The sequence below is a fragment of the Ips typographus genome, linkage group LG15, assembly GCF_016097725.1.
Source record: "Ips typographus isolate SLU linkage group LG15, UJ_Ityp_2.0, whole genome shotgun sequence".
NCBI classification, from domain to species: Eukaryota; Metazoa; Arthropoda; class Insecta; order Coleoptera; family Curculionidae; genus Ips; species Ips typographus.
The window spans coordinates 2,800,772-2,821,152 of NC_138436.1; the positions used below are offsets into that span (position 1 = coordinate 2,800,772).

General features: G+C 37.3%; 1 non-coding gene across 1 annotated transcript; it reads right to left on the minus strand.

The window, feature by feature from the left end:
• Positions 1 to 14,098: 14,098 nt before the first annotated feature.
• Positions 14,099 to 14,217, minus strand: LOC145738529 (5S ribosomal RNA). Its single transcript, XR_014180785.1, has one exon. It is a non-coding gene; the product is annotated as a 5S ribosomal RNA (ribosomal RNA).
• Between the last annotated feature and the right edge of the window lie 6,164 nt (positions 14,218 to 20,381).

The following is a 20,381-nucleotide window of genomic DNA, read 5'->3' on the forward strand; positions in this document are numbered from 1 at the left end:
ATTTGTATAAATTACACTTTTCCTCAAAACTCTTAAACTGAATGAAGAGATAATGAAATATTTTGCAGTGTGTCACAAAAATAATGTTGTAACAACAACTAATTCCTCCGCCACTAACCCCGTGACAGCGTCCATTGACAGACGCCAGTGAGAGCAGTGGAATAGGGAGAATGTCGATACACTTCGTGCCCGCGCGTCCTAGAAATAAAAAAAACCTTTTGTAAGATGTTAAATAACTGTAAAAAGTATTAAAACCGCTTAAGTCAGTGCCTGTGCCTAATTTCACGCAACCCGGACAACCGAAAGCCACATAGTTGGAACTGGGAAAAATAATCCGAAGGCTAAATCCACGACAACTCAACTTTACCATACGACAAATGGCGCCCAACGTGGGGCCTCGTACATTGTTTTATCAATCCAAGTTCTTTGTGCACAGAATATACAGTGACAGTGCTCAATATTTATGAATAGACTTTGAAATGCCGTATTTCGAACACTGGTTGTTTGCAGTTTCCATCCAAGGTCGCTTCATTCTTTCCGACGAATACGTGTTCCATTCCAATTCCGTTTCAAGAGCAAAGAAGCACCGTTGCCGGATCAAGCACCTTACAAACGCCGAAGCCGTCATCTGATTAGTGTCCCGCAGTGTTGCCAGGTACCCGCGTAGCAAACGCCACAACTCACACGCCGCACAAAAAAAATTGAAATTTGACATTGCACAGTTTTCTGTCAACAGTCAGTGGAACGAAAAACGACAGACATCAATTACGTCATTTGTTGTTTTATTTTGTTTACAACGTATGTTTTTACGATCAGGGAAAAACACTGAAAGTAGTAAAATGAGTGAAAACGCTCCAATCATTATGACTCCAGAAGTCCTTCAACAATTACTGACAGGTATGCAAGCAATGAATGCTAATCATAGTGTTTTACAGCCAGTAAATTGGGCCAACTTTGCCGCATGCAAATCCACGTACCAAACGCAGCGTCAGCAGGAAAATCACCAAACCTTCGAATGTGGAGCACAGGAATATATTGGTCAGCACTTATTATTTTCATTTGTTTATAACGTTTGTAAATGTGTATAAATAGTTGTTAATTGTTAAATAAAAATCAGTATTAATCCAACAGCGGTTCTTACTCAACCTTCCAACCTAAACTACAATAAACTACCAAGTATCCTGAGCAATCTTCCTGAATTCCATGACAGGAATTTACAACAACAGATCCAAGATGGCCTATCTGAAACTTCTTTACTCAATGCGATACGCCGGGTGACGTCACAGTGGATGCTCGGGTGCACAATATGCACTTAATACCCAAGAGATTACAGGCGTTGTCCGTGGTTTGGTATTACTATTTAATAGTCCATCTTCACAGAGTGGAACAATTACATTCTTCTGAAATGGTATTTATAGGAAGGGGTAAGTTCGACTAAATGAAATATCTAAAAATGTATATTTATTAAGTATTGGATTAATTGTTTTAAAAGAACATTGCAGCAGCACAAAGATGTTTTTCTACGAATGTTTGCAAATAAGCTACTTTGCATACGTAAAAGTGTGTGCAAAGTGGCACTTTCCCGCACACTATGCGGGAAAAATTTTTTCCCGCACACTTTTTAAAATGCTGATTATACCTTGCAACAGTGGTTTTATATAGACTATTATACATAAAATCTGCTTAGAATTTTGCGTAGAATTCAAAAATGTAATAATATTCAGGGGTTTCATATAAAAAACACGACTTTTTTCACATTATTCTTCCGTGCAGTTTAGGTAAATAAACCACCTTGTCTCTGTCTTTGAAAATGAGGCTTGTTTCCTTAGAAACCAAAGCTCATTGTCAAACAACGCATTTATATGCAATTTAAAGTCTACAACAGTGTTTATTCTTACTTATTTAAGTTAAAAAAACTATTTTAATAATGGATATCACTGAAGATGAACTTCCGGAAGATGTTCTAAAAGCCGCCAACATGGCTAGTTTGCAATTGCTGCCTCTCAAATCGCGAGAAAAATACGAGAAACAGTACGAGTTGTTTACCCAATGGTGCGAACAAAAGGGGATAAAAACCTTAAAGGAAGAGGTACTTTTAGCGTATTTTGTTACTTTAAGCAAAGAATTCAAACCTAACACAATGTGGTCAAAGTATTCAAAGCTCAAAAATGTAATAAAAATAAAAGGAGACATCGATATCGGTGAATTTTATAAGCTCACTGCATTTCTGAAAAAGCAGAATGTTGGTTTTAAACCTAAAAAGGCGAAAATTTTTACAAAAGAAGAAATATTCAGTTTTATGAACTCCGCACCAGATGAAATTTACCTGTTAATTAAAGTTGCCACTATATTCGGACTTGCTGGTGCATGTCGAAGGGAAGAGCTAGCCAATTTAACCACTACAGATATTGAAGACAAAGGAAACCTCATAATTGTTAAAATTAGGGATTCCAAAAATCATACAGCAAGAAACTTTATAATATCAGAAGAAGTTCATAACGGAACCTACCTGCAACTGTACAGAAGATACACCGGCCTACGTTCAAAAAAGTCAAACAGTTTTTTCCTAGTTTACAGAAAGGGTAAATGTTTTTCGCAAAGTGAGTAAACAGTTTTGGAAAAATGCCTTCTGAAATAGCTATTTTTTTGAAGTTGCCAAATCCAGAACTCTACACAGGGCACAGTTATCGTCGATCATCGGCAACGTTCCTGGCCGTTTCTGGAGAAGGAATGACTGACATAAAATGACGCTTGGGGGGTTGGAAATCGACTACGGTAGCTGAAGAATACATTGATGAATCCACAAGTTATAAAAAAGGATTAAGTAACAAAATTCTGACCTTCAATCCTAAAGAAAGTGAAGCAGTTCCAAGTACCAGTATTTTACCTTCAGTTGCTCAATCTGCGATCAATTTAAAAAACGCGACCAACTGTTCATTTAACATTAATGTTGTTAATAACAATAAATAGTTATAAGTTGTTGTTTTTAATATCAATAAAAATTAAAAACAAAATGTATAGATATTTCATTCGTAGAAAAAATATTGTTCTTAACACGTGTGCAAAGTAGTTTTCCCGCACTTGAAGCTTATCCGAACTCGCTTCGCGTCGCTCGTCTAACTGCTTTCGCGTGTGGGAAAACATAACTTTGCACACTGAATAGGAAAACTACTATTATGTTGAATTATGTAATGAAATAAAAAAAGGTTTAAATTTGATGATTTAGTATTAAATTTTGCGAAAAATTTAGATCCCAAAATTGTTACAGTGTTTCCACCAGAATCAATTGTTCCAATATATTCCAGGTTTGAATCAGTATATCCAAATATTGATATTGAAAATATAAGTTCGGAATGGAGAAGTATTTCAACTCACGATTATCTACTAAAGCAAAAAGAGAAAACGGTAGAAGAATTTTGGAGTATCGTGTTTCAATTAAAAGATAGTTTAGGAAATTATTTGTTTCCAAATTTATCAACATTTATTCAAGGCTTATTAGCATTACCGCATTCGTCTGCCGCCGCAGAGAGACAATTCTCCAATCTTAACTTGATTAAAACAAAAAACCGAAATAAACTGGACATCTCCACATGTGATGCTTTGCTTCACACAAAGTCCTTAGTGGGTAGTAGTGCTTGCTATAATTTTGAACCCTCTGAACATCTTCCAAGTTTAAATGTATGCACTGACGAGAAAGATGATGAACTTGACGACTTAACATTTTAGTTATTAATGTTTTAACTAACCAATAAAAATTATTTACTTTTCCGGAATGACAGTACGTTATTCATTTTGATTGATTAGGAGAACGAATTTGGTGTTGTGGCTTTATGGTATATAAATCCAGCTTTAAGATTTAAAAATATTTTATAAATATGTTTTTGTTATATAATTTTAAGTTTTAATAATATTTTATTTATCTAAAAAACTGTTAATCAAAGAAAAACTTTTTTGTTATAGTCAATAAGACTTATATTTTATATTTTAATATTTTATGCCAAAAAAAAAAATAAGATCAAGTTGCGTACGTTTACGTTAATAAATATATTCTATTTTTTATATTTCTTATTAATGAACTACTGTCAGAACCATTAGTGAACATTCTCACCATCAATGCAATGGTGAGGTTAGAATTGACGTTTGTAAAGCAGTTATAAAATCTAGTACAATTTTTGTCAATCTATTACAATCCACAGCCATATTTAGTACAAAGTGGTCAAACCACATCCGGAATCACTTCTTGTTCGGTTTAACATGTTTTTAACCACGTCTTTAGTTTTCTTTGAGATTTATTTAAATAAAAATAAAGTTACATCTTCGGTAGTGCTGTTTTCTATTTTTCACTCATTAGTATTGAGGGCGTAATTCACTTAACCGTGAAGCAACGACAGGGTGTGGGCCCAGACCCTCAAAATTACTAAGGAGGAAAGCACATTGTATCAGAGGTTTAACCTTTGTAAATTAGTACACAGTTTAGCTGGAACCTGATTATTTAACATGGCTTGGAGTAGTAATGGTAGTGAGAAGTTTTGTATTCAACCAATTTGATGGCAAAAACTTTGATCATTGGAAATTCCGTATGGAAATTATATTAGATAGCCATGATGTTAAAAAGTGTATTGAAGAAGAGGCTGCTAATCAACTCACAGAAGAATTCCTTAAGCTTGACCGAAAATGCAAAAGTATAATCGTTCAGTGTGTGGCAAACAGTCACTTGGAATATATTAAAGATAAAACTACTGCTTTTCAAATGTGGGAGGCCCTAAAGGCTGTATTTCAAAGAAAAGGAGTTGCAGGACAGTTATATCTCAGAAAGAAACTACTGACTATGAAGTTGGAGTCAGGTAATAGTTTAGAGTCTCATTTTATTAAGTTTGAAGAAGTTGTAAGACTCTTGATTCAAATAAACTTACCTTGGAGTTTGTAAAGGGGAGGTTGCTTGACCATGAAATGAAGTGTAAAAGCTGTACTGCTGAAGCATTTGGTAACTCTGCTGCTTTTTATGCAGGAGATAATCCCCAGGATACACATAGCAACAATGACAGGAGGAATACCTCCTGGAATGGACCCATATCGAGGCAAGAAGTTTTTCATTCAATCAAGTGCAATAAATGTGGAAAAATGGGCCATACAAGAAAGTACTGCAGAGTAAAGGACCTATCGAGACGACATGCAAACCAGGCTGGCTCCAGTTTTGACCCTGATGCTGATGATGACCAGTCACCTATTGCATTTTTAACAAATGCTTGTACTGATGAGCAGAAAGAGGCAAACAGCTGTGGTGGAAACTGCATAAGTTGGATTGTGGACAGTGGGGCAGACTGACCATGTAACCTTATTTTGCCTAATATAATAAGGAATGCAAACGGCAGCTTTTCATCTGGTGAGCACTATGGGTTCGAAGGCAATTTTCTAAAATGTCTGTATTTGCTTTTCAATAATAATTTAAATTTAAAATGGGCGCCACGCAGTTTTGATGAAGATGAAACTGCCAAAATAAATGAAAAGGAAATATCTTATGAACGGGTATTAAAGCAACTAGTGAACACTAAATAAACACAAATTAATATTCCCCTTATAAAATCACTTTACTGGGTTTGTTTAACATACCATGTTGTTATTACAGTTCAATAGATGAGTAGTTTATAATAATGTAAATAGCAGGTAAATCATTATTCGGTGTTAAAACGTTGAGATAGCGTATATTTATAAATGTCAAATGGTATCACCCTATAGTCGACTATAGTTCACATTTATGTAATTGCTATTAGAAGATAAACCAACCTTTGTTATGTTTCGCCGATCGGAAGTATCAAAGTGATTTAAAGTTTTAATTGTGAGCAAAACTTTAATAAAGGGAAGCTTTGTTATGTATTTTTTTCTGAATCCGAGTTTAGTGGTTTGTTTGTGAAAACAGTGGATAAAATAAAAATAAAGAATTGGAGTGAACTGGCCTTAATACACAGGCTTGAACCTGGTGTCTTCGAAGGTTCTTGAAGTTCTATTTCATCCGAAGATCTCTACAAATGGATGCTTGGTGTACTGCTGGCAAAAATGATTGCTAGGTCGCAAAGATGTCAGATTTTTGGCGTAATATAGTGCAGCTCGGGTCAATTTCTACTGGATTTGTACGACCATTTCAGGGGGTATAACTGGCTGTTACACAAAAGGGTAGGAGTCGACTCCCTCAGATCTTCAAAAGACCAAAGTAAGTTACACAGTGCCACTCAGAAAATTAATATGTTGCTATAGAAAACTTACCATAACAGATCTGCACAAAAAACTAAAACGTGGCCGATGCCAACCGATTCCTGCTGGAGAAACTGGGTTTCCAGGGCTAACAGAGCGATAAGCCTATCCTTCAGGGCGTCTCGCAGTACCAGGTGATTGTTAATTTTAATTTTAAATCTCCTTTAAGGGTAATTGGACAAAATATCCGAAAATTAGCAAAATAACACGTTCTGGTAAAGCAGAGAGCAATGGAATGCTCACTCAAGAAAATGGCGACCTCATCCTCCCATACAGGACAAAAACCCTGCTTTCTGATTGGGCATGAAATACCGGTTTTCAAAGAAGCGGTTTTGAAACACACTGAAATAGCGTTCTGAGATTTGGCAACGTTGTGAAGGCTTAGGTGTACTACCATTATAATGTATCGCTTAAAACATAATGAACAGACATATATATATATATATATATTTTTTATTATACTTATTATATCGTCGATAGGTCCTACCTGTTTGTGTTAACACCATATTATACTTCTGCAAATTTTTTTTTGTTTTTATTCAAGCCAAAAAAAAGTTCCTGCCACACAATCCTCCTCCAAAAAAAACAAAAAAAAAATATATCATTATATTTTTTTTGATTATGTACCAAAAAAACTTTATTTAGCTTAATTAACGAAGAAAGAAGAAAATTAAAGAACATGTAACGAAGTTACTAATTTTTTGGTTAATATGTAGTATTAGATTAAAGAAAACAATGCGCAGCCTCACACGCTTAAGTTACAATGCGTCTTCGCGACAGAATGGTGAACGCACCGCCGCGATCGATAAAGGTTCAGCGCGCAGCCGCGGTAGAGTAAACGAAGCAACATCGCGCCGTCGCGACTCGTGAGCTGGTAAACAGGTAATGCGCCGCGCGCTGCACTGGAGTCAGTTCTTCCCGAGGTTCTTCCGGGACCACCGAACCGACCGACGCTTCAGCCAGCTGAACGGTAAATTTTATTTTCCTTTTATTATTTTATTTAAAAAAAAAAAAAAAGTTTTTCAGAGTCGTTTCCTTCGGACCGCCAGTACAGGATGTTTTAACACTGCTGGTTAACTTCGAGAGCCACGACTCCGAAAACCTCTCGGTGATTTGAGTTGTTTCCTTCGGACCGCCGGTACTGGATGTTATAACACTGCCGGTTAACTTCGAAGGCCACGGCTCCGAAATGCTGTAACCAAACCTGATCTCACCCAGGTCTTTCCGAACTGATTTCTTCGGACTGTCAGCTCCGGCCGTTTTAACCACCAACTGGTCAACTCCGAGGGCCGACCTTTTAAAGCTGGTACCGATTCTTTGACCCCGTCTCTACCCCCAGAGCACAGTTTTCGTACCGTCCGAATCTGTCATGCATACCGTAACCGTCTGTTTACCCTGGCTGGAAAAAAAACCGTTTCGAAACCGTCTTAGTTCTCCGAACCGTTCCCCGTTCTGAACACTAGTGTAACATAGTTAGTTGAAGTTGTAACAGTTCATTGACATGCATAGCTAAGTATTATTATTAATCGTATTGCATCAATCGGTTCGCTATCATAAGTATTTTATGTATACACAGCAACCTATATTATATTGTATGAGTAGGCATAATAGAGTACGATAAATATAATTGATTTATTCAGCAAATACATATTGAATACAGGGAACTTGCCGGAGTATCATTTACTACCTTTACACTAATGAAGATATGGAAATTTGGTCATTTTCCGAAGATGACATTCACAATTTTTTAAAAATTGCCTAGACTTTGCAGCTAATGTTGTTTGTTAGGCAAATAGTGGAATGCACAAATTGTTTATTCAGATGGTAAATAAACAATCACTTATTTTTGGTATTTTTCGGCTTATCGCGTTTGGTTGAATTTGTTCTGTACTGCACAAAGGCCGAACAGGAACTGGGACGGGAACCGGTATATCCAGCGTGGTATGGCAGTTGCCTAAAAAGTTATCAATAACCGAGTAATAAAAACCACCAAAAGTGTAGGAGAAATGCAAATGTCATTTTCATGATTGAAATGAATGGCTTAATTATCTCAGAGCTGTAGCTAGTTCCTAAAAAGATGATATAACCGACTTCAAAGAAAAAAGCATAAATTTCATATAATTTTCGTCCACAGTTGCCTATAAAGTTTTCAATAACCGAGTAATAAAAACCACCAAAAGTGTAGGAGAAATGCAAATGTCATTTTCATGATTGAAATGATTGGCTTAATTATCTCAGAGCTGTAGCTAGTTCCTAAAAAGATGATATAACCAACTTCAAAGAAAAAAGCATAAATTTCATATAATTTTTGTCCACAGTTGCCTATAAAGTTATCAATAACCGAGTAATAAAAACCACCAAAAGTGTAGGAGAAATGCAAATGTCATTTTCATGGTTGAAATGAATGGCTTAATTATCTCAGAGCTGTAGCTAGTTCCTAAAAAGATGATATAACCAACTTCAAAGAAAAAAGCATAAATTTCATATAATTTTTGTCCACAGTTGCCTATAAAGTTATCAATAACCGAGTAATAAAAACCACCAAAAGTGTAGAAGAAATGCAAATGTCATTTTCATGATTGAAATGATTGGCTTAATTATCTCAGAGCTGTAGCTAGTTCCTAAAAAGATGATATAACCAACTTCAAAGAAAAAAGCATAAATTTCATATAATTTTTGTCCACAGTTGCCTATAAAGTTATCAATAACTGAGTAATAAAAACCACCAAAAGTGTAGGAGAAATGCAAATGTCATTTTCATGGTTGAAATGAATGGCTTAATTATCTCAGAGCTGTAGCTAGTTCCTAAAAAGATGATATAACCGACTTCAAAGAAAAAAGCATAAATTTCATATAATTTTTGTCCACAGTTGCCTATAAAGTTATCAATAACTGAGTAATAAAAACCACCAAAAGTGTAGGAGAAATGCAAATGTCATTTTCATGATTGAAATGAATGGCTTAATTATCTCAGAGCTGTAGCTAGTTCCTAAAAAGATGATATAACCAACTTCAAAGAAAAAAGCATAAATTTCATATAATTTTTGTCCACAGTTGCCTATAAAGTTATCAATAACCGAGTAATAAAATCCACCAAAAGTGTAGAAGAAATGCAAATGTCATTTTCATGGTTGAAATGAATGGCTTAATTATCTCAGAGCTGTAGCTAGTTCCTAAAAAGATGATATAACCAACTTCAAAGAAAAAAGCATAAATTTCATATAATTTTTGTCCACAGTTGCCTATAAAGTTATCAATAACCGAGTAATAAAATCCACCAAAAGTGTAGAAGAAATGCAAATGTCATTTTCATGATTGAAATGATTGGCTTAATTATCTCAGAGCTGTAGCTAGTTCCTAAAAAGATGATATAACCAACTTCAAAGAAAAAAGCATAAATTTCATATAATTTTTGTCCACAGTTGCCTATAAAGTTATCAATAACCGAGTAATAAAAACCACCAAAAGTGTAGAAGAAATGCAAATGTCATTTTCATGATTGAAATGAATGGCTTAATTATCTCAGAGCTGTAGCTAGTTCCTAAAAAGATGATATAACCAACTTCAAAGAAAAAAGCATAAATTTCATATAATTTTTGTCCACAGTTGCCTATAAAGTTATCAATAACCGAGTAATAAAATCCACCAAAAGTGTAGAAGAAATGCAAATGTCATTTTCATGATTGAAATGATTGGCTTAATTATCTCAGAGCTGTAGCTAGTTCCTAAAAAGATGATATAACCAACTTCAAAGAAAAAAGCATAAATTTCATATAATTTTTGTCCACAGTTGCCTATAAAGTTATCAATAACCGAGTAATAAAAACCACCAAAAGTGTAGAAGAAATGCAAATGTCATTTTCATGATTGAAATGAATGGCTTAATTATCTCAGAGCTGTAGCTAGTTCCTAAAAAGATGATATAACCAACTTCAAAGAAAAAAGCATAAATTTCATATAATTTTTGTCCACAGTTGCCTATAAAGTTATCAATAACCGAGTAATAAAATCCACCAAAAGTGTAGAAGAAATGCAAATGTCATTTTCATGGTTGAAATGAATGGCTTAATTATCTCAGAGCTGTAGCTAGTTCCTAAAAAGATGATATAACCAACTTCAAAGAAAAAAGCATAAATTTCATATAATTTTTGTCCACAGTTGCCTATAAAGTTATCAATAACTGAGTAATAAAAACCACCAAAAGTGTAGGAGAAATGCAAATGTCATTTTCATGATTGAAATGAATGGCTTAATTATCTCAGAGCTGTAGCTAGTTCCTAAAAAGATGATATAACCAACTTCAAAGAAAAAAGCATAAATTTCATATAATTTTTGTCCACAGTTGCCTATAAAGTTATCAATAACCGAGTAATAAAATCCACCAAAAGTGTAGAAGAAATGCAAATGTCATTTTCATGGTTGAAATGAATGGCTTAATTATCTCAGAGCTGTAGCTAGTTCCTAAAAAGATGATATAACCAACTTCAAAGAAAAAAGCATAAATTTCATATAATTTTTGTCCACAGTTGCCTATAAAGTTATCAATAACCGAGTAATAAAATCCACCAAAAGTGTAGAAGAAATGCAAATGTCATTTTCATGATTGAAATGATTGGCTTAATTATCTCAGAGCTGTAGCTAGTTCCTAAAAAGATGATATAACCAACTTCAAAGAAAAAAGCATAAATTTCATATAATTTTTGTCCACAGTTGCCTATAAAGTTATCAATAACCGAGTAATAAAAACCACCAAAAGTGTAGAAGAAATGCAAATGTCATTTTCATGATTGAAATGAATGGCTTAATTATCTCAGAGCTGTAGCTAGTTCCTAAAAAGATGATATAACCAACTTCAAAGAAAAAAGCATAAATTTCATATAATTTTTGTCCACAGTTGCCTATAAAGTTATCAATAACCGAGTAATAAAATCCACCAAAAGTGTAGAAGAAATGCAAATGTCATTTTCATGATTGAAATGATTGGCTTAATTATCTCAGAGCTGTAGCTAGTTCCTAAAAAGATGATATAACCAACTTCAAAGAAAAAAGCATAAATTTCATATAATTTTTGTCCACAGTTGCCTATAAAGTTATCAATAACCGAGTAATAAAAACCACCAAAAGTGTAGAAGAAATGCAAATGTCATTTTCATGATTGAAATGAATGGCTTAATTATCTCAGAGCTGTAGCTAGTTCCTAAAAAGATGATATAACCAACTTCAAAGAAAAAAGCATAAATTTCATATAATTTTTGTCCACAGTTGCCTATAAAGTTATCAATAACCGAGTAATAAAATCCACCAAAAGTGTAGAAGAAATGCAAATGTCATTTTCATGGTTGAAATGAATGGCTTAATTATCTCAGAGCTGTAGCTAGTTCCTAAAAAGATGATATAACCAACTTCAAAGAAAAAAGCATAAATTTCATATAATTTTTGTCCACAGTTGCCTATAAAGTTATCAATAACCGAGTAATAAAAACCACCAAAAGTGTAGAAGAAATGCAAATGTCATTTTCATGATTGAAATGAATGGCTTAATTATCTCAGAGCTGTAGCTAGTTCCTAAAAAGATGATATAACCAACTTCAAAGAAAAAAGCATAAATTTCATATAATTTTCGTCCACAGTTGCCTATAAAGTTATCAATAACTGAGTAATAAAAACCACCAAAAGTGTAGGAGAAATGCAAATGTCATTTTCATGGTTGAAATGAATGGCTTAATTATCTCAGAGCTGTAGCTAGTTCCTAAAAAGATGATATAACCGACTTCAAAGAAAAAAGCATAAATTTCATATAATTTTCGCCCACAGTTGCCTATAAAGTTTTCAATAACCGAGTAATAAAAACCACCAAAAGTGTAGGAGAAATGCAAATGTCATTTTCATGATTGAAATGAATGGCTAAATTATCTCAGAGCTGTAGCTAGTTCCTAAAAAGATGATATAACCGACTTCAAAGAAAAAAGCATAAATTTCATATAATTTTTGTCCACAGTTGCCTATAAAGTTATCAATAACCGAGTAATAAAAACCACCAAAAGTGTAGAAGAAATGCAAATGTCATTTTCATGATTGAAATGATTGGCTTAATTATCTCAGAGCTGTAGCTAGTTCCTAAAAAGATGATATAACCAACTTCAAAGAAAAAAGCATAAATTTCATATAATTTTTGTCCACAGTTGCCTATAAAGTTATCAATAACCGAGTAATAAAAACCACCAAAAGTGTAGAAGAAATGCAAATGTCATTTTCATGATTGAAATGATTGGCTTAATTATCTCAGAGCTGTAGCTAGTTCCTAAAAAGATGATATAACCAACTTCAAAGAAAAAAGCATAAATTTCATATAATTTTTGTCCACAGTTGCCTATAAAGTTATCAATAACTGAGTAATAAAAACCACCAAAAGTGTAGGAGAAATGCAAATGTCATTTTCATGGTTGAAATGAATGGCTTAATTATCTCAGAGCTGTAGCTAGTTCCTAAAAAGATGATATAACCGACTTCAAAGAAAAAAGCATAAATTTCATATAATTTTTGTCCACAGTTGCCTATAAAGTTATCAATAACTGAGTAATAAAAACCACCAAAAGTGTAGGAGAAATGCAAATGTCATTTTCATGATTGAAATGAATGGCTTAATTATCTCAGAGCTGTAGCTAGTTCCTAAAAAGATGATATAACCAACTTCAAAGAAAAAAGCATAAATTTCATATAATTTTTGTCCACAGTTGCCTATAAAGTTATCAATAACCGAGTAATAAAATCCACCAAAAGTGTAGAAGAAATGCAAATGTCATTTTCATGGTTGAAATGAATGGCTTAATTATCTCAGAGCTGTAGCTAGTTCCTAAAAAGATGATATAACCAACTTCAAAGAAAAAAGCATAAATTTCATATAATTTTTGTCCACAGTTGCCTATAAAGTTATCAATAACCGAGTAATAAAAACCACCAAAAGTGTAGAAGAAATGCAAATGTCATTTTCATGATTGAAATGAATGGCTTAATTATCTCAGAGCTGTAGCTAGTTCCTAAAAAGATGATATAACCAACTTCAAAGAAAAAAGCATAAATTTCATATAATTTTCGTCCACAGTTGCCTATAAAGTTTTCAATAACCGAGTAATAAAAACCACCAAAAGTGTAGGAGAAATGCAAATGTCATTTTCATGGTTGAAATGAATGGCTTAATTATCTCAGAGCTGTAGCTAGTTCCTAAAAAGATGATATAACCAACTTCAAAGAAAAAAGCATAAATTTCATATAATTTTCGTCCACAGTTGCCTATAAAGTTTTCAATAACCGAGTAATAAAAACCACCAAAAGTGTAGGAGAAATGCAAATGTCATTTTCATGGTTGAAATGAATGGCTTAATTATCTCAGAGCTGTAGCTAGTTCCTAAAAAGATGATATAACCGACTTCAAAGAAAAAAGCATAAATTTCATATAATTTTCGTCCACAGTTGCCTATAAAGTTTTCAATAACCGAGTAATAAAAACCACCAAAAGTGTAGGAGAAATGCAAATGTCATTTTCATGATTGAAATGAATGGCTAAATTATCTCAGAGCTGTAGCTAGTTCCTAAAAAGATGATATAACCGACTTCAAAGAAAAAAGCATAAATTTCATATAATTTTCGTCCACAGTTGCCTATAAAGTTTTCAATAACCGAGTAATAAAAACCACCAAAAGTGTAGGAGAAATGCAAATGTCATTTTCATGATTGAAATGAAAGGCTTAATTATCTCAGAGCTGTAGCTAGTTCCTAAAAAGATGATATAACCAACTTCAAAGAAAAAAGCATAAATTTCATATAATTTTCGTTCACAAGTGCAAAAAAAAGGCAACTACACGTGGTGTTCCCAGGCGGTCACCCATCCAAGTACTAACCACGCCCTACGCTGCTTGACTGCGGTGATCGGACGGGAACCGGTATATCCAGCGTGGTATGGCAGTTGCCTATAAAGTTATCAATAACTGAGTAATAAAAGTCATTCGGTTGTATGTCTGCCTGTTCACCTTGAGGACCAGCAGACCATCGAGTACGAGGAGGACGAGGACGCGGAGCAAATTTTGCTCCGTGCCACCATCGACACCAAACTCACGGCTTACTTTAAGCTAAACCAAATGGAGGGAGCGCCACGTGATTTATTTTATAGGAAAATCCCAGAAAATTACACGTGGAACGCAAGGCGCGGTCAATGGCAATCACGTGTTTATAATAGTAAGGTGGTTGGCGTTGTCGTGGACGTCAAATTAACGCACGACGATGAATTGTACTGTTTGCGTACACTGTTGCAACACGTGCGTGGCTGCCGATCATTTGTCGAACTGCGCACTGTCCGTGCATTTGATTCGGACAGTGGTCAGTTTGAAACGATCGTGTGCGACACGTATCGTGAAGCGTGTGTGCGTCGCGGTCTTTTCGCAAACACGGATATTTTTGAACGTGCGATGCAACAAGCTTCTACGCGTGCGGCACCATATCGTTTACGTAAATTTTATTCTCTCTTAGTGTTGATCAGTTTGGACGCGGGCCAATCCTATGTGGTCAATGTTTTAGCGCTTTGGTCCAAATTCAAGTTTCCGCACATGATTGCCGACTTGGTATTGGGTCCACGTCCCACCACCACTTCATACGGTCATGCCTATCATCTTGCCATTGCACAGATCGATTCGATATTCGAGCGAGAAATAGTAATGACGATAACTTGACCTTGGCCAGGTTGGGTTTGCACGATCCCGAAGCAATATCCTACGATGACGGACGTAATGACGCAGATACCGAGGTAGTTGCGTCATTGATGCGTCGGGCGTCGTGCGGTGGAAGGGGTGGCGGGGCAGTTTCCCAATTGTCAACATCAGTGATGACGACGACAACAACACCAGTAGCAACAATAACAACAACAACAATTGCTGCTGCTGCTGCCGCTGCAACAGGGACAACATCAACGGTACAAGTGATGGAGTCGTCTGTAGTAGCAGTGGTACCGCAAGTAGAAGTAACGGAAGTGACGGAACCGCAAGTGGTGGAACAGGTTGTGATGAAGGAGACGGAAGTGGCGGCGACGGCGGCCGAGGGAGTTGCAGAAGTTGTAGTTACAACTGCTGTGACTACCACCACCACCACCACGACCACAACCAACATTACAACTTTGACCACAACAACAACGACGGCCATTACTACGATTACTTCTTCCGATGCTACTACTACCACCACCACCATCAGTACTCCTGTCACTAATACTGTTGATGATGTTGTTGTTGCTGGGGCGGCGACTGCTGCTGCTGCTGTTGCACAAGCTGCTATTGATGCTGCTGCTGCTGCCCTCAATGATGACGATAATTATGCCGACGAAAGTAATCGTGAACGGATTGCTTGGGAGGAGTATTGCTCTAAATACCGTGTTTTGTTTGTTTGACGGTAGAACAGCTTGCCATCTACCGTCGTATAGTGTTTGCCATTTTACGGCGAAAAAATTTACTAAACAATGGTGATGCGTGTTTTCATTTTGGTGTTAGTGAGTGGTTAGTGTCGCAACGTCTCTATCGATTTGGTCAGTCCGATGACGACGACAACGACGACGAGGACCAGAATAAAGACCAACAAGGAGTCAATGACGGTTGCGTCACACCAACCAACACATCCAATCATGTATTGCCACCGATGCCTAATGTTCGCGATTGCCAGAATTTGTTTTATATTGACGGCCCGGCTGGCACGGGCAAAACCTTTTTGTATAACGTATTAAATGCTCGATTAAAGTCGAGCCGGTATATACATGGATTGACAGTGTTGGCGGTGGCGTGGACGGGAATTGCAGCATCCCTAATTATGGATGACATGACGTGCCACAAGGCCTTCCGGATCGGCTTGGACCTCAACGAAACGTCCACGGTGGGCTGGCCCGTTGAGCACAATCGCAGCAAACGGTTGGCTGAAGTTGACGTCATCTTTTGGGATGAAGTGTCAATGACCAGTCGATTTGCTTTGGAGGCCGTCGATCGTTATTTGCGAGACATTACGCGCTCTCAAGTACCCTTCGGCGGCAAAGTGGTTGTGTTTGGTGGTGACTTTCGTCAAACCTTGCCCATTCTGATGCGTGAACATGGGAATGCAATGTCGATACTGAATCGATCGGTTTTGAGTAGTTTTCTCTGGCATTACGTGATGCCAGGCAAGCAGAGTCTCTCTGAAAATTTGAGAGCCAGATCGTGTCCAGATCCCGTCGTCGCAGCGCGGTACGCCCAACAGCTGTTGGAAATTGGTGAGGGACGTTTTCCGCTCAAGTTGACGCGTGTAGCTTATGCTCCGCGGGATTTGATCGACATCCCACCCGAGTTTCGGGTGCCAACGCGGCAACACCTCATCGATTTCGTATACGGCGGTGCGGGTACTACGGCCAGTCGAATACGGGATACCATACACGAACGCGTCATTTTATGTCCAACCAACGCCGAAGTTAGCGAAATTAACGACAAAGTGTTGGAATTGCTTCCCGTTGAGGTCTGCTCCTTCTTCTCCGTTGACGAGCAACTGAGCGATAATCGGCCGGCGACCCGTCAACGAGCAAGACACCAACAGGAGCAGCAGCAACAACCAGCAGCAGCAGCACCACAAGCCAATAACGGAATGCCACCACCACCCCCCGATCGTGACAATAACAATATTGGCGACGATGCAATCGAACAACTGATGCTAAACATCTGTATGGACGACGACGGGATTGTGCGAACACCACCACCACCACCACCACCTGTGGTACAAGCCATTCCACCAGCCACAGAAGATGTCGTCGCCAATATTGTACCCGGAGGAGCAGCTGCAGCAGCAGCTCCACCTCCCACCACCACCAACAATGACCAAGAACCCAATGACCTGTACGTGCCCGTTGATGTTCTCAATGGCATCAATACGTCCAATTTGCCGCCGCACGATTTGCGGTTAAAAGTTGGAGCCGTAGTGATGTTGTTGCGCAACATCGATCTGGGTAACGCACAGTGTAACGGATGCAGGTTGTTGGTTTGTCAACGTTTCCAATTGCTCGAAGTTGCCAGTCAACGTTTCCAATTGCTCGAATTGGAAACGTTGACTGGACCGTCTAAGGGTAAAATAGTTTGGCTACCACGTATGGTATTGCGCAGTACCGTTCCAGAATTGATTTCGCCCATACAGCGAACTCAATTCCCGGTACGCCTTGCATTCGCTATGACTGTCAACAAGTCGCAAGGACAAACTTTTAAGCGGGTAGGGATTGCGCTCACCAGTCCCTGCTTTGCTCACGGCCAGTTGTATGTCGCCATGTCGCGAGTCGGCGATCCTGCACAGGTTCGAATTTTCGTGGGGCCACATCCGATGCAAGGTCGTTTCACATTTCCTACCACCGTGCTCACAACGCGAAATGTGGTACACCGCGAAGTGTTTACGGTAAGACCGGATCCGCCTGTAGTCGTATATAATATACGGAAACGGGCCCATCAAAACGTCAATGCTGTAGTCGTTGGTCCCGATGGTGGCAATGTGGTTGATGGTGATGGCGGTAATGATGGTGGACCACCACGATTATTGTCGCTGCCACAATTATTGTTGCCCCCATTGGACACGGCGGTATTACGTGTTGATGGAACCAGGCGGATTGGAGATCGACCATCGACCATTTACGACCGAGACGCTCTGTTGATGTCACCACCAATCGCCCTACCACCTAGAGCGCGCCCACGAAAAAAGCATCACAACGAACCAAACACCTACTTGGCACCACCATCACAATCATCACAGGCCGGCACGCATAAATCATCGTCGAAGATTCGAATTTTGTTAGACGTGCAGATTCGGCCGCCAAGAGGTTCGCCACAACTTGGGCTACTGCTACGACCATTGCCCTCTGCTATACCACGACATCCACCATCATCATCATCATCAGCAGAGGAGCAATGGGTCGAAAAAGCCGAAACCGACTGTGACTCCAGAACAAATCGAGGACAGTGACGGAGGGAGAAGTGAGCGAGGCGCACCTGGTGCAAATTGCCAAAGAGCAATTTTTCAACCCCATTTGTCCAGATCTCACCGATGTGGAGTTGAAAATGCGCAAATCCGTCGCTGGTATGCCTGGCACCTCGGACACGATTAGTGACCAACTGACAGAGGATCAGAGGGATGAAGCGAGACAAATAGCGGAAATCGAGGCGAGAATTCGTCAGCGCAAAGCGATGGAAGCTATTACCCGATTTGGACCGCCCCCTTCAAAGAAGGGAAAAAAAAAAAAAAAAAAAATAATATAAAGTATTTTAAATTGATAGAAAAGTGTAGACGAATTTGATCTTGCTAGGCAATTTTAAATGTTTTATATTTACCAAAAAAATTTAAAAAAATGTAAAATCAATTTAAAATGTTTACAGATTGGTGGGGTCAATCTGAAATTGGGTACGTTTTTCAGATGATCTCGCACGTACAGTCTGTAGGTGTTTAAAATTGACCCAAAAAAAATATTGTTAGTCTTAGGTGCGCATAGTTTTTAAGTTCCCCTCTGGTCTCTGTTGTAGATATAGTATAATAGAATAGGAATAAAAAAAAACCCAAAAAAAATTAATATACAGAATGTAAAGTTTACTTAGAAATTTGTTCGATAATATGACATTTCGATACAACTTTACATATTGTATATTTGCCCAAAAATATGTATATAAATAAAAACCAAAAAAAATTTAAAAACAGAAAAACTAAAAATACACAAACGACACAAGTGTTTAAAGTGGTACTAAAACACTTGAATCTGGACATTTAAGTGTAATCACTTTAAATACTAACACACACACATAAAACACACAATCGACATAAAGTGTTTAAAGTTTAACTAACGTACCCAACTTTTTATTTCATTCATTCAATTTTTACAACTTTAAATGCTTTATGTTGTTACAAATACTTTAGTGTAATTCAAGTACTGTACGAGTATGACAATTACACTGGGGTAACAACAAATAGATAAGTTTTAGGTGAAATATTTATTTACCTGTTTCTAATCTAAAAGGTACCCTTCCATGGAGCTGTGTGACCTTGACGTGGGTGGAAGGGCTTAGTAGATTAATGTGTTGTTTGCATATTTTTTGCATGCAACAACATTGATCGAAGCCAAGGACAGCTCAAAGTGTTTTTCTTACATTTTTAAAAGTACTATTGACATTTTTTGTTAGTTTCAGCTCAACTTTATGATGACGACTACGACGACGACGACGACGTTGAACAAAGGTTCTTTTCAGAACCATCACATGATTAATTACAGAAATTTGTTTGTCCTTAATTTTCTCATCACGTTTCAGGTATAAAAAGTATATATAAAATATTCCTCAAATTTTAATTTAATTGACTCTCAGTAACACTAAAATTTAGTTTTTCTCCCCAAAAAACTTTTGAAAATAAAAAAAAACTGTAACCTGTAACCCTTTCTTTTAGGCAAGGACAGGTCAAAGTGAAATTTTTTGTTAGTTTCAGCTCAACTTTATACTGCTGATGACGACGACGACGACGACGTTGAACAAAGGTTCTTTTCAGAACCATCACATGATTAATTACAGAAATTCGTATTTGTATACATACGAGTATACATATTGTTACGATTTTCCCGTGGGTTCACACAAAGTCAATTTAACTCAACAATTAATAAATTTATTTACACTTCAAAACACTCCGTACAATAATTAACACAGCTACTAAAAACACTACTACAATTCCACAATTACTTCGCTATTTAAACTTTACCGCGTTCCCAAATGCACTACTACTACGGTTGACACCGCGTCTTTTATATTCGTAAACGACGTTCCAGAATGACCGCGAAACGCTTCGCGGGTTGCCTTGACCATTCAAGAATATTCCAGGTAGCGCTTCCTAACTGTGGCCTACTTTAATACGCGCCCGGCCAGATATTGCGGCGCATCGGTTTCATCCCGAAGCGAGCGCGCGTTAAGAAGTATCGAGCATAGTAGGCCCAGACCGTAACACTGCCCCCCTCTTAAAGCTAATCGTCCCGATCCGCTTCATCTAATCCCTGGTATTTCTTGAGTCTGTCCAGATGGACAATTTTCATCTTGCCTTTGGGGCTGCGTTGGACTCTGTACACGACG